The sequence below is a fragment of the Drosophila guanche genome, unplaced genomic scaffold, assembly GCF_900245975.1.
Source record: "Drosophila guanche unplaced genomic scaffold, DGUA_6, whole genome shotgun sequence".
Classification (NCBI taxonomy): domain Eukaryota; kingdom Metazoa; phylum Arthropoda; class Insecta; order Diptera; family Drosophilidae; genus Drosophila; species Drosophila guanche.
The window spans coordinates 248,535-260,218 of NW_022995757.1; positions in this window are offsets into that span (position 1 = coordinate 248,535).

An 11,684-nucleotide genomic window follows, 5' to 3' on the forward strand; every position below is an offset into this window, starting at 1 on the left:
TTAATTGCCAACTGATTTGCTGTTAGATGCGCCACTTTCCGCGCCGCAGCAAAGTGTGGACCACCAACAACTGGTGGAGCTGCAGAGGTCAATGCTGTCATGACACCTCCACTGCGGCAGCAGCAGCAGCAGCTGTTCTCCTTTTTGGCAAATCACCCACATCACTCTACCCTACCCTACCCTGCCCTGCCCCTTGCTCTTTGGCAATCAGCATGGCTCCGCTCAGGTAAGCAGTGCTCCCCCTCTACCACACAGGTAAGCAGTGTGCTCTGCCTTTGGCCTAACCTCTGGACAGCAACATATGGTGCACCTTTTTGAATATTATGGGAAGTAGAACTTTGTGGGAAGTGGAGCTTTGATCCAAGATCGATCGGACTTGGACTACATACATATAACCCATTCGGTCTGGCGCTGTGGGAGCCAAAGAAGGTTTCCTATGCCTGGTGTACTTGTTAATCAATCGACTGCATGATGAGTCGATTCGGAAATGTTCCATAATTGAATCGATACACAAAGAGCGAGAGAGAGACTCTGTCGGTGGGGGGGGGGAGATGTGAGATTGGAAGATGAGAAGATTGCAGCAGCAGCAGAGACATTTTCGTAGACCCAAAAATAAACAACTTTTCCGTTTGTGGGGGAGTGGCGGGGGGGTGAAATTTATGGCACGATTGCTGTGAGCGCAATTTAAACTACGCGTGTGAGGGCGGGTGAGAGAGCGGGAGACAGAATTCTTAGTGGCTGTGGAGGCGGGGCGGTGGCGGCGGCGCTGGCGGCGTCGTGATGAAGTGTCGGGGGGCAGCAGCGTTGCGCTCTTTTCCAATTTTCTGCTTATTTCGGTTCGTTCTCTTTGGCGTTGCTTTCTCCGCTCCTCCGCCGTTCGACTGCTTCGTTTTCGATGGGTAATTGTCCCGTAATTTATTGCCGCCGCATGGGAATATCAATGCGTTTCTGTGCCCTCCTCTCCTTCACTCACTTAGCTCTAAATTTACCCAAAAAAAAAACAAAAAAAATAAAAGCCGACAGAGCGAGATGGATGCACATGTGTGTGTACCTCTCTCTCCTTTTATCTGCTTGCGGATAAGAAAATCCATTTCCAATCGCGGCTTGACTACCAGTTTTCAATTTCTCATTCCATTTATTGTTTATAAACAATCTCAGCGCTATGCATCATAAAAAAAAGAGCCAAAACCAGAGCTACCCAACCGATAACAAGGAGCAACAGAGATCTCATAAATTTGGGACCTACTACAAGATAGAGTTCCACCGAAGAATGGAAATATTTCCAATTAGAAATAAATAAAACTAAACACTTTTATGCTCTTTTTTTAATATATTTTTAAATTAATCTAACACCATGTAACGGGAACTGTGGCTCTCCTCCGTAGGCACACAAAATTTTCCTTTGCTTAAGAGAATATTTCCCGCATCTCTTGAAGCTTTAACTTCGTATATTTGCCGGCAGATTGCTGGGGAATTCGTTTCTTTGAGTTCCCATTTAGGGGCGCTAAATTCCCCATGAACTTTCTCAAGTTATTTCCTTTGTCCGCAGCTGTCACTGGCGCTCTTTAATCTATTGTTAGAGCACGAAAACGGTCCTTAACGGTCCCCTGCCCACTCGAAGTCAATTTCAATTCCATCAAATCAAATCGGAATCCTTTCCTTCAGAGTTCCCTGTTCCCTGTTCTTCTCCATTCGCTCCCCATCATTTAGTTGACAGTTTTTGCCGCTCATTAAGGGGGGTTTTTCGAATAAATACGAGGGTTACGCCGTAGAGCACCCAGCCCCACTCTCCACAATCCACTCGCCATGGCAACTGCATTGTCGAGAGACATCACTTCCTCTCCCGGTGCCCAGTCTCTGCTTTTCCTTGCTTGTCATTTTACTTCGCTTTTTGCTGTTGCTAGCCTGCCGGTTTTGGATTTTCCATCATTGTTGCCTGGCTGCTAAATATAAGCATCAGACGTGCAAGTTACACTCTCTGATCTGCCCCCACCCAGACAGCACAGCCATCCGAACCATTCCGATCCAAAGTCCAGGGTCCCCCCATTCCCCATTCCCCATTGCCTCTCCCTCTCTTGGCACGCTTCTCCACTACATCCACTCTCGATTCTCCGTACTCCGTGCTCCGTGCTGCAACCCCCCACCAAAATGGTATTCAAGGGCAGAGTCGCACTGCGCTGAGACACCGCCAATCTGCAGAATCCATTGCCAGTCCCCAGTCTCCTCGAACTATTTCTGAACGTCCGGCTTTTGGCACTACGTTGCTGCTGTTTCCCCCTGGGAATTTCTTGTACACACTTCTCGTACTCCTTGTACTTCTGAAGGGATATCCAGGACAAAGTCAGCGAAACTTTGCTTTAATTAATACCAAATTCGTAGATGAACAGCTGATTTGTACTGTGAATTTTATTTAATTTTTATGGCAAAGAAAAACAGCTGGTCGGCGGAGGATATCTCCGGTCGAGATTCGATCAATCTAATCGGATGTATAGCTGCCCCTCCCCCACAGCCCCCGTCGCCTCACAAACAAACCTGACAACCCTGACAACCCTGACACCCCTGGTTCCAGTGCCATCATCCATGGCAGCGTCTCTTTTTATGTGTGTTTACTGTGAAATTTATTTTTAATTTCGACGACGCGCTGTGCCTGTGCCTGGGCCCGTGCCTCCCCCCACCGCTTGGTACCCCTGGGCGCCTTGCTACCAAAGCAACTGTACAAAAAGAAACAACAAAAAACAAGAACAAAATGGAAAAGGAAAGGGAAAACATTTAAACAGGATGCAGTGCCGTCGGGAAATGGTGCGGGGCGGTGCCAGAGTTTGTCCCACCCAAAGCGAGCGCCAAGTCATGCCCAAGCTGGAGATGAAATTGCTTAAAAATTGCCAGACAGTGCAAATATGTTCCAGGGATGGGGTTACGCAAAAAAAAGAGAAGAAAGTGGCAAGGGGGTCGCACACCAAACGGCGGGGCTGCTAGCCCCCAGTTGCAGGCACAGCCACAAAATCCCCAGCCTCCCCCTGCAGTTGACAGCAGCGGCGGCAGCAACAAATAGTTTTTCTGCCACCCAAAAAAACAACAAAAAACCAAGAAGGAGCACCCAGTTAGCTGCGAAGATTTTGATGCTCTCACACAGATTGATTCGATTTGAAAATTAGCCAAAGGATACAAGATTTTCCAGAAATATTTCTATGAAGGATGAACACAATCTTTCGGGTTTAAACTGATTTTTACACAGGATTTTAAGCCTGCTGATGGAGGATATATTCCACTCTGAAGCCACTAAAAACTTTCTTCTCCTTTGATAAAAGTATTCCATGTACTCTCCACAAGAGTATCCCTACATACGTGGTGTATAAAATGAAATAAAAATATAACGAAATGCAAAGCGAAAGAGATCAACTCGGAGAGACGACCCCAGAGAAGGCAGCACCCCTCTCCGCACTCCCTCCGCCCAGCAACGTGCTGCAGGCAGGCAGGCAGGCAGGCAGCTGTCAGTCTGGGGAGCATTAAAATGCAGAAGCATTTCATTTGCCGCCGTCGCAGACGAAATTCAAAATCAGCAAATTACGTGCCAGGCGGCGGAGAATGGCGTCCCATGTAACTAACACTTTGCCAGTCACCTCTCCTCAGTCACACAGCAGAAGTACCCCCCAACTATAGAGAGCCAACCCCCAAAAGACACCCAACTCAATGGGTTGTGTGCTCGCCTAAGACGACATGTAATNACAACCAACACGACAAACAAAAAAAAGGAGGGGGTGCGTGCGAAAGACAAGAAATAATAATAGATCAAAAAAGAAAAGAAGAAGGAGAGAGAGAGAGAGAGAGAGAGAGAGAGAGAGAGAGAGAGAGCGAAAAGAAAGTGCGAAAAGGGTTGACAAAAGTAAATAGACGTAGGGTTAAACAGTGACTTGGAATCACAGTGAATTGATTAATAGAATTGCCAAAGAGTAAGATAATAAAAGAAGGCTACAAGCAGGCCAAAACGTGATTGAAGAAACTTTAAGCGTGAATGGTCCACAGGAGCCACAGTCAGCTAATTGCTCGAAATGCAGAAGAATCCTTTAAAGAATATTTCAAAAATTCTTTGCCTTGAATACTTCCAAGCAGTCACTGTTTAAGCTTGAGACTTGTAACCCAAGTAGAATATTCGTCGTCGCTCTCAGACGACTTTCCCCAGCCCACTCTGGGTAAAGGGCTTAATAAGCCCAAATGGAAAGCACCTTCGATTCCTGGCCACAGCTGTTGGTGGAGTGGCTGGCACTCTGCCCCCACAGCCATTACCCCCCAAGCGGAATTGTTTGTTAATGAAGTCAGAGGCCCAGTCTTAGTGCTTCCCCCGCAACCATTTCTAGAGAGAGAGAGAGAGAGAGAAGGAGAGCGCAAGAGCTGGAGCGGGCAAGTTCGGGTGGGGTACATTGGCCTCGCGTACGTGTTGGTGTTTCTTCTTTGGCCTCCTCCCCCCTGGCCAAGTTCATTTAAATTTTTGCCCCATTGCTGTCCGAGCTGTCCAGCCAACTCTTGACGATTACTTTCGCTGTCTAAATAATTTGCACAAAAAAATAAAAGCAAAGAAAACAGAGAGAAAGGAAAATAAGCCACACGGGGCTCGACGTTTACAGTACCCTGCTGCCAGCGATCGTCGGAGTGGATGGTGAAATTGTGAATCGCCAACGTCGTGCTGCGCTCTGTGCATAGAAAAAGATCTCGAGCAGCGCAGTCGGCGCATCCAAAGCTTCGTGTGGCTTCGGCCCATGCACTCAGAACTGATGCAGTGGCCGAGAAGCACCTTCGTTCGTGGCCCATTCACAATTGCTCGTATGCCCGCAGCAGCAGAGAAGCAAGAAACGTTTTTGAGCTTCGTGTCTGTCATCTGCGCCCACAAGTGCAATGTGTGTGAGTGCCCAGCGCTGATCGAAAGTATAGAAGAAATTTAATGCACAGCAAATTCTAAATCTGTTGTCACATTTCTGCCCGTAGCGTACTTCTACTTCTACCCTCAAGGGTATCAAATAGTAGAGAGAGAGAAAAAATATACGTGTACGTACGGTTTTGTGTGATACGGGCGAGCGGCGGCTCAAGGTGAATGGCGCAACGGTAATTAGTTAAAAAGCAGCTGCCTGCGACTCGATGAGTCGTGACTGGCTGACTGGTTGCCCGGCCGACGTCTGTGAGGATTGGCGATGGGTGTGTGCGGAGTGGGTTGCTCCTGTGGTGCGTGCACCGGTTTATAGCACGTTTGGGAGACACCCCCCAAACGGAGTTGGAGTTGAACCTGTTAATGGTGGGGTGTGGTATGTGGTGTGCACTTGACCGGCTGCCTACCCCGCCGCTCAGTCGTTCGTTCGTTTGACAAAAGTGAAATGTAAGTAATTAAAATTGGCAGCATTTTGTCCTGTTCATTTGAAACACGAAACGACGCCCGTCGAATGGACTCTCTAATCTTTTCTAAATTAAAAACAAAAGCCTACAACATTTTGTATACTGATAGCTCCCACACAGCCTCACACTTGCATCAACAATTGTCCCAAACACCATCCCCAGACCCTGTCAGACCCACTCCGATTGTGGCCCCCCCATACGAATGAGATCTGCGGCAAGTGCCTGTTCTGCTCTCCTCGCACTTTGGGTAATGAGAATGAGAGTGGTGAGTGGGTGGCGGGGGGACTGCGCTGTGATTATCAGCAATTTTCATAAAGAAATGGAAAATCGAAGTGGAAGAAGGAAACAAAAAAAAGATGAGTACAACACGCAGCACAAAAAACAAAAAAATCCAAATAAAAAAATTCTGAAATGAAAGCAAAGTGGCAGGCGGCAACGTGGTGAAGTGGCCTGGCACTGTCTCAGCTCCCCAACCCCCCCAGAGCAGCCTGCCCCAACCCAGTAACAATCCCAGTGGCAGGCACTCAGATCCCAGATCCCAGTTCCCAGTTCCCAGTACCCAGTTTTCCATTCCATCAATGAGCTACGTGCCTTTTCGGCGATTTTGCAGCCTCTTCTCCCTCGAACTCCAAATAATAATAATAATAATAATGAATGGAAAACCAAAGTAAAAAACACACACAACAAATATATATCATAATAATAATAATATTAATACAAGCGACGAGGGAGAAAGGCAAGGAAAACCCAATAAAAAATGAAAAGAAAAGAAATCGAAATCGAAATCGCAATCGAAACAGAACGGAGTGAATGAATGGGGAAAACGCCAACAAATTCTGGGCGTGCGAACGGTTGATGGTTGATGGTTGATTGAGGGAAATTGAAACGATTTGGATTATTATTATTGGAATAACAACAACAAACTGATACAAACAATAACAATACGCGCGCACGCAGACAGATTTTGGAAAATTGTACAATCAATGCTGCAAAAATTGGCAGCCATTCCGGGAAGAGGCCCATGGCAAGCGCAGTATTTAAATTGCATTTTAAATATTGTTCAAATTATTATTTAAGGGCAAAAGAATAACCATTAATACAAGCAATATTTGTATTAAACAAGACAGAGATTCAACGAAAAGTAAAATGAAACTTCAAACTTCCACAAGAAATCCTTTTCCAAATGAATCATTTTTGCTATGAAAACTCCACTGAACTCCAATGCAATCATTTGTTTTCGAATGCGTCTCTTTCTCTGTGTGCGCAGTGAGTGGAAATGAATGATTGATCATATTAATAGATAACTCAATCAGACATTCATTAAACGAATACAGCCAGCAACAATTTCCATCTTCCATCCAGAGTTCTTCAGCGTCTCGTTTGTGTGTGTGTGCGTGTGTGTGTGTGTGTGTGTTGCAGTTCTGCAGTTGCAGTGTGTCTGTAGTCTTGAGGAATGAATATTGTATGTGTTCAACCATTGTGACACTCGCTGCGTAAAAATCATGTTAAATAAATGAAATTGTCATACTCGATGGGTGCGATGGCAGCAGAAAAGCCAAATGGGGAACTCAAAGTGACGACCAAGACGACGACGACGACAACGATGAAGATGCAGGGACAGACACAGAGCCAGACACCAACACAGTTGGAGTTGGGGTTGGTGTTGGGGTTGGGGTTGGGGCTGGGGCGCTGAGAGCCTGAGTGTATGGGATGGTTGCTGCAGGCTGCAAGCTGACAATGACGTTGACGTTGTCGCACTGATGAGTTTCAATGAGTCAAGCCAAAGCCTTCCCAGAGAGTTCACTCCCCCCCCCGTCTTTTCCGAGAAAAATCTCTGTTCAATCTGAATCGAGCAAAAGCCTCCTCCAGCTCCAACTCCTTGTAATTATTACCCGGCATTATCATTGCTGACTGATAAAAATAAAGTACAAGTAATCTCTCCCCCAGCCACGTCCAACCCCTTCGAAATTGTCAACCAACTTCAGTGTTCAGTGTGGAAGTTTTTTTTATTCGGATTGCTTCATGCCCGGGATATTTATTGTTATTATTAGGCGACAGAGCAAGAGGGGGCGATTGATACAGCAACGGAGAGAGGGGTCCAAAAATATATACACTTCGTTTGCTGTGTAAAAATTGATGTGAAAATTCATAATTGGATTATGGCATTTGTTGGGAGCTCTTTGGTTAGCGGTCGGTCGTTGCCTTTGAGGGGGTCTCCAATCTCCCAGCTCCAAACTCCAAACTCCACCTCTCTCTTCTTTTTAGTATGCCCCTCCCCATCTCTTCATCTCTGTCTGTGCAAGTGACAATGAACTTGAAAATGTGGAAAAGCGCTTAAGGGGCCACCATGACGTTGCTCGTGGACTTTGTCTTGCGGTTTTTCTCATTTTTCCCTCTTTCGTTTTTAGTTTTTTGCTTTCCTCACTCAATTTTCAATTAAGTTTTTCATGGCCACAAGGGGGAAGTGGTGTGTGGGGGGGGATTTAATCTGGCAACTGACAACTTTATTAGATGCTCTAACCCACACAGATCAAGTTTATAAATTAGCTTAAATAGTTTTTATCCCACTTTCCCCACCCAAAAGGAAAGCAACCAGTTTATCGGAGGATATTTGTTGCTTTCCCTTTGTGTTTGCTGATTATTCGTACATTTTTCAATGATTCTTTAAGTTTCCATTGAAGTTTGTGGCTCAGCGCCTGGCTCTTTGCTACCGCAAAACGCAAAAATTCTGTCATGTATGGAAATCCCCATAAATCGCATGCATAAGCTCATTACACCAGGCTCGCTTTTTTGTTGCATATTTATTTTGTGTATTTCTTTTGTATCATGTTAGAGAAATTGTTGAACCAGCTTGATGGCGCAGCTTAGCCGCTGGCTGGGCTGACTGCACCGATCTGTCAGCAAATTTCTGTGTGTGGAGGAGCAGCAGGGCGGGCAGGACCACCCAGCAACTTTTGTTTTATTTGTAGATGAAATATGCATGTATTTAAATGCGTTACAATACATTTTTGATTTATTTGCGACGCCACTGACTGAATTTTAAATGACAGCGATTTATTTCAGATTTATACATAACAAAATAATGAAAACCAAAAAAACGGCAACTTACAAATCTGTTGGGCAAAAAGAACCTGGGGCAAACAATTTTTAAAGCAGCTGCCAATGCAAATTGAGTGAATTCTGTGTGTATCGGACTGTACCTTGTGCCACATAGAACATAAATGTATGTAATGTATCTACATATAAATGATGATTTCGATGCGTGTCTTTGTCCATCAGTTATTTTTGTATAAATAGCAAAAGAACGCGACAAATTGGATGAATGAAAAATGGTTGGACATGTTTCATATTAACTTTTATTTTCATTTGGTTTAATACGATTGCAATTCAATTTATTTTGGCATCGCTAGTTCGGCATCCATCGCTCCATCTACAGCTGAAACCGAAATCAGTGTTGTTTGTTGATAATTTTGTAACTTTTTGTTGTTGTTGCTGATGATGCGACTGCTGCTGCAGTTAACTTTTAGCACAGCACTTGGCTTAGCTGGTAACTTAATTAGGCGCGGCCTGCCACAAACGGGCTGCGAGTACGAGTACAACACCTAAGCGCAGCTTTTACTTTTGGCCTGGGAAATTCCGTGTGCACTTTGCGCAACTTTCAATGAAAACAACAAATTAACTGAGACAAAAAAGTGGCAGTGTGGTGGGGCGGTGTTGCCGCTTCCGCAACACAAACAACAACAATAACTACAAATTATCAAAGCAAAAGGCGCTGGAAAAACCTACAGCTACGTCAGCATAAGGGGGGGGGGGGGTGTAATTAAACCGTTAGTTGGGTCTCAGTTTTAACGCTGTTTTTGTTTCTTTTCATAACTTTTGTTCACATGGCAAAGTTTGTGTTTAGTTGGAGATGAAAGGGAGCATCGAAAGTGTTGGGGAAATCCAAGATTATTTTTATTCGATTTTGCTTACATTTTAATAAGTGTTAGAGATGCATTTTATAAAGGAATTAAGAGCTTAAAGCAAGCCCCAGGCAAGTAGTGCATTTGCATGCAAACATAACAGAAGCGAAGCCCGAAAACGTTTCTTGCTTCTCTGCCGCTGCGGGCAGCAGAGCAATTGTGAACGGGCCACAAACGAACTGCCGCTGCATCAGTTCTCAGTGCATGGGCCGAAGCCACACGAAGCTTTGAAGCTTTTGCATGCGCCGACTGCGCTGCTCGAGATCTTTTGCTTTGCACAGAGCGCAGAACGGGCATTTAGAATGTAGATAACAAGTCGAAATTGTCATCAATTTTGAGAGATAAAAATCCCACTTAATCCGAGAAAACTCAACATATGCTAACCGCATAGAATCTGTGAAAGAAATTTTGGAATTAATCAACCACAGAGATCCCCCACATAACCCCCAATGCCACACGCACAGATAGAGGTAGAGAGAGAGAGAGAGAAGTCTTAAGTGCTTTTGTCTAAATATAAAACGAACGCCAGCAAGCCCAGCTTGTTGTTTAGTTATGTACATATGTACATTTGTACATACTCGTACATAAATATGTACATGGAGAACTCTTAAGAACTCTCAGTCCTCAATGAGGATCGCGTCTCACTCCCTCAACATTTTCCGACTCTCTCTTTGCCTCACTCTAACTCACTCCCTGGTCCTAAAAATAACTGCAAATTGTCTAGAATTTACAACAAACAGACAGACAGACAGACAAACAGACAAGACAGGGGGACAGACATTCACATTCTGAAAAGGGAAACCAGAAAATTTCTACTCGCCCGTTGAGTAATTCTACGAATGATCTTCTATGTCTGACTGTGTCTGGGAAATGGTTTTCCCTGCTTTGATGAGCATTAAAGACATCTAATGAGCATCATTAGTTTGTGTGTGTGTGTGTGTGAGTGAGTGTGTGTTAGGGCATATCTATGTGTTGTATCTACCACGGACCAAGGCAGGCGATAAGATTTGTTTGTAATGAACTGAAAAAGGTCGAGGAGACGTGTTCGTGAGCCAGGGAAAAGCAAGACGGCAAAGGATCCATGTATCTGGTTGCCCTTTTTCGTCTTTTTCGTTTGGGAAACAAATTTTCTGTTAATTTTATGTACCAGCTGTGGAGGCTGTGTTTGACTTTGATCGAAAGTGTTCTCACCAGCCGCAGCCCCAAAGATCATCTGGGGTTTCCTTCTCCTTTTGCCTCTACGTCTTATATTTTTATGGATATGTCAATTGGCTTGGAAAGTTCCGAAATTGGAATGATGATCGAATGGGTTACGATTAGATCTGTGACTCTTGTTTTTCCAATCACTCCTACAGGGGGTACAGTGTCCGTGCTGTGTGTTCTGTGTGTGTGGGTGGAAGAGAACACCAAAGGTTACCTTCCTCAGTGTCTCTCTCTCTCTCTCTCTCTCTCTCTCTGTCTGTCTTTGGTTTGCTCTGATCATCTTTGACCTCTACCGCCATCAGTTTGGGTTCTTCCGGCCCCAGCTTGACATTTTTACGATCGCCCTTTTCTTGTTCTCGTTTCCAGCTTTATTGTCTCTCTCTCTCTCTCTCTCTCTATCTTTCTCTCTCTGTGTGTGTGCTCTTTTGGGTTTGTTTTTCCACTGCCATTCGACAAAATTCCATCCTTGATATTTTCATTAGTAATTAAATAAAATTTACAATAAGTTCTGGCACACCTCTCTCTCTCGCTCTTTCATTTTTTCTCACACGCTCAACTCTTGTCGCTTGTCTCCGGGGGGCTATTAAATACTATCTTGTCCGAGTGTCCCCACCTCCCTTAATAGTTGTTTCTTTCTCCGCTTACTGTTACACACACAGCCAGAAAGGGACAGGTAGTTAGTTGAATTCACACAATAAACATTTGAAATCCCATTTCTGGTTCGAATCACTCGCTCTGCCCTGCTCTTCTCTCCTCTTCCAGCTTCCGCATCAGTTAAAAGTAATGACAAATGAAATCTTGGAAAATCTCCAGCACAAAGCAAGAGGATGAGGATGAGGATGAGGAGGAGGCGGGGTACGGATCTGCTTAGGCATAACTTTACTTGAAATATTATTTCAAAATATATTGAAAGATGCAACTCTGGGGCTGGATGATCCAAGTAAAACACTTGAAATACACTTGAGTGTAATTCCTAAATGTTTTTTAGATCATATAACAGCAACACTCCAGCAGAGTGATCTATGGGCCTAGTTGTAGGGGAATTGTATTACGAGAAAATATGCCAGCATGGACTTGGAACAGCTGTACAGTTCTTGCATATTCTTAATCGAAATTCCAGCAAGTTCTGCTCAAATA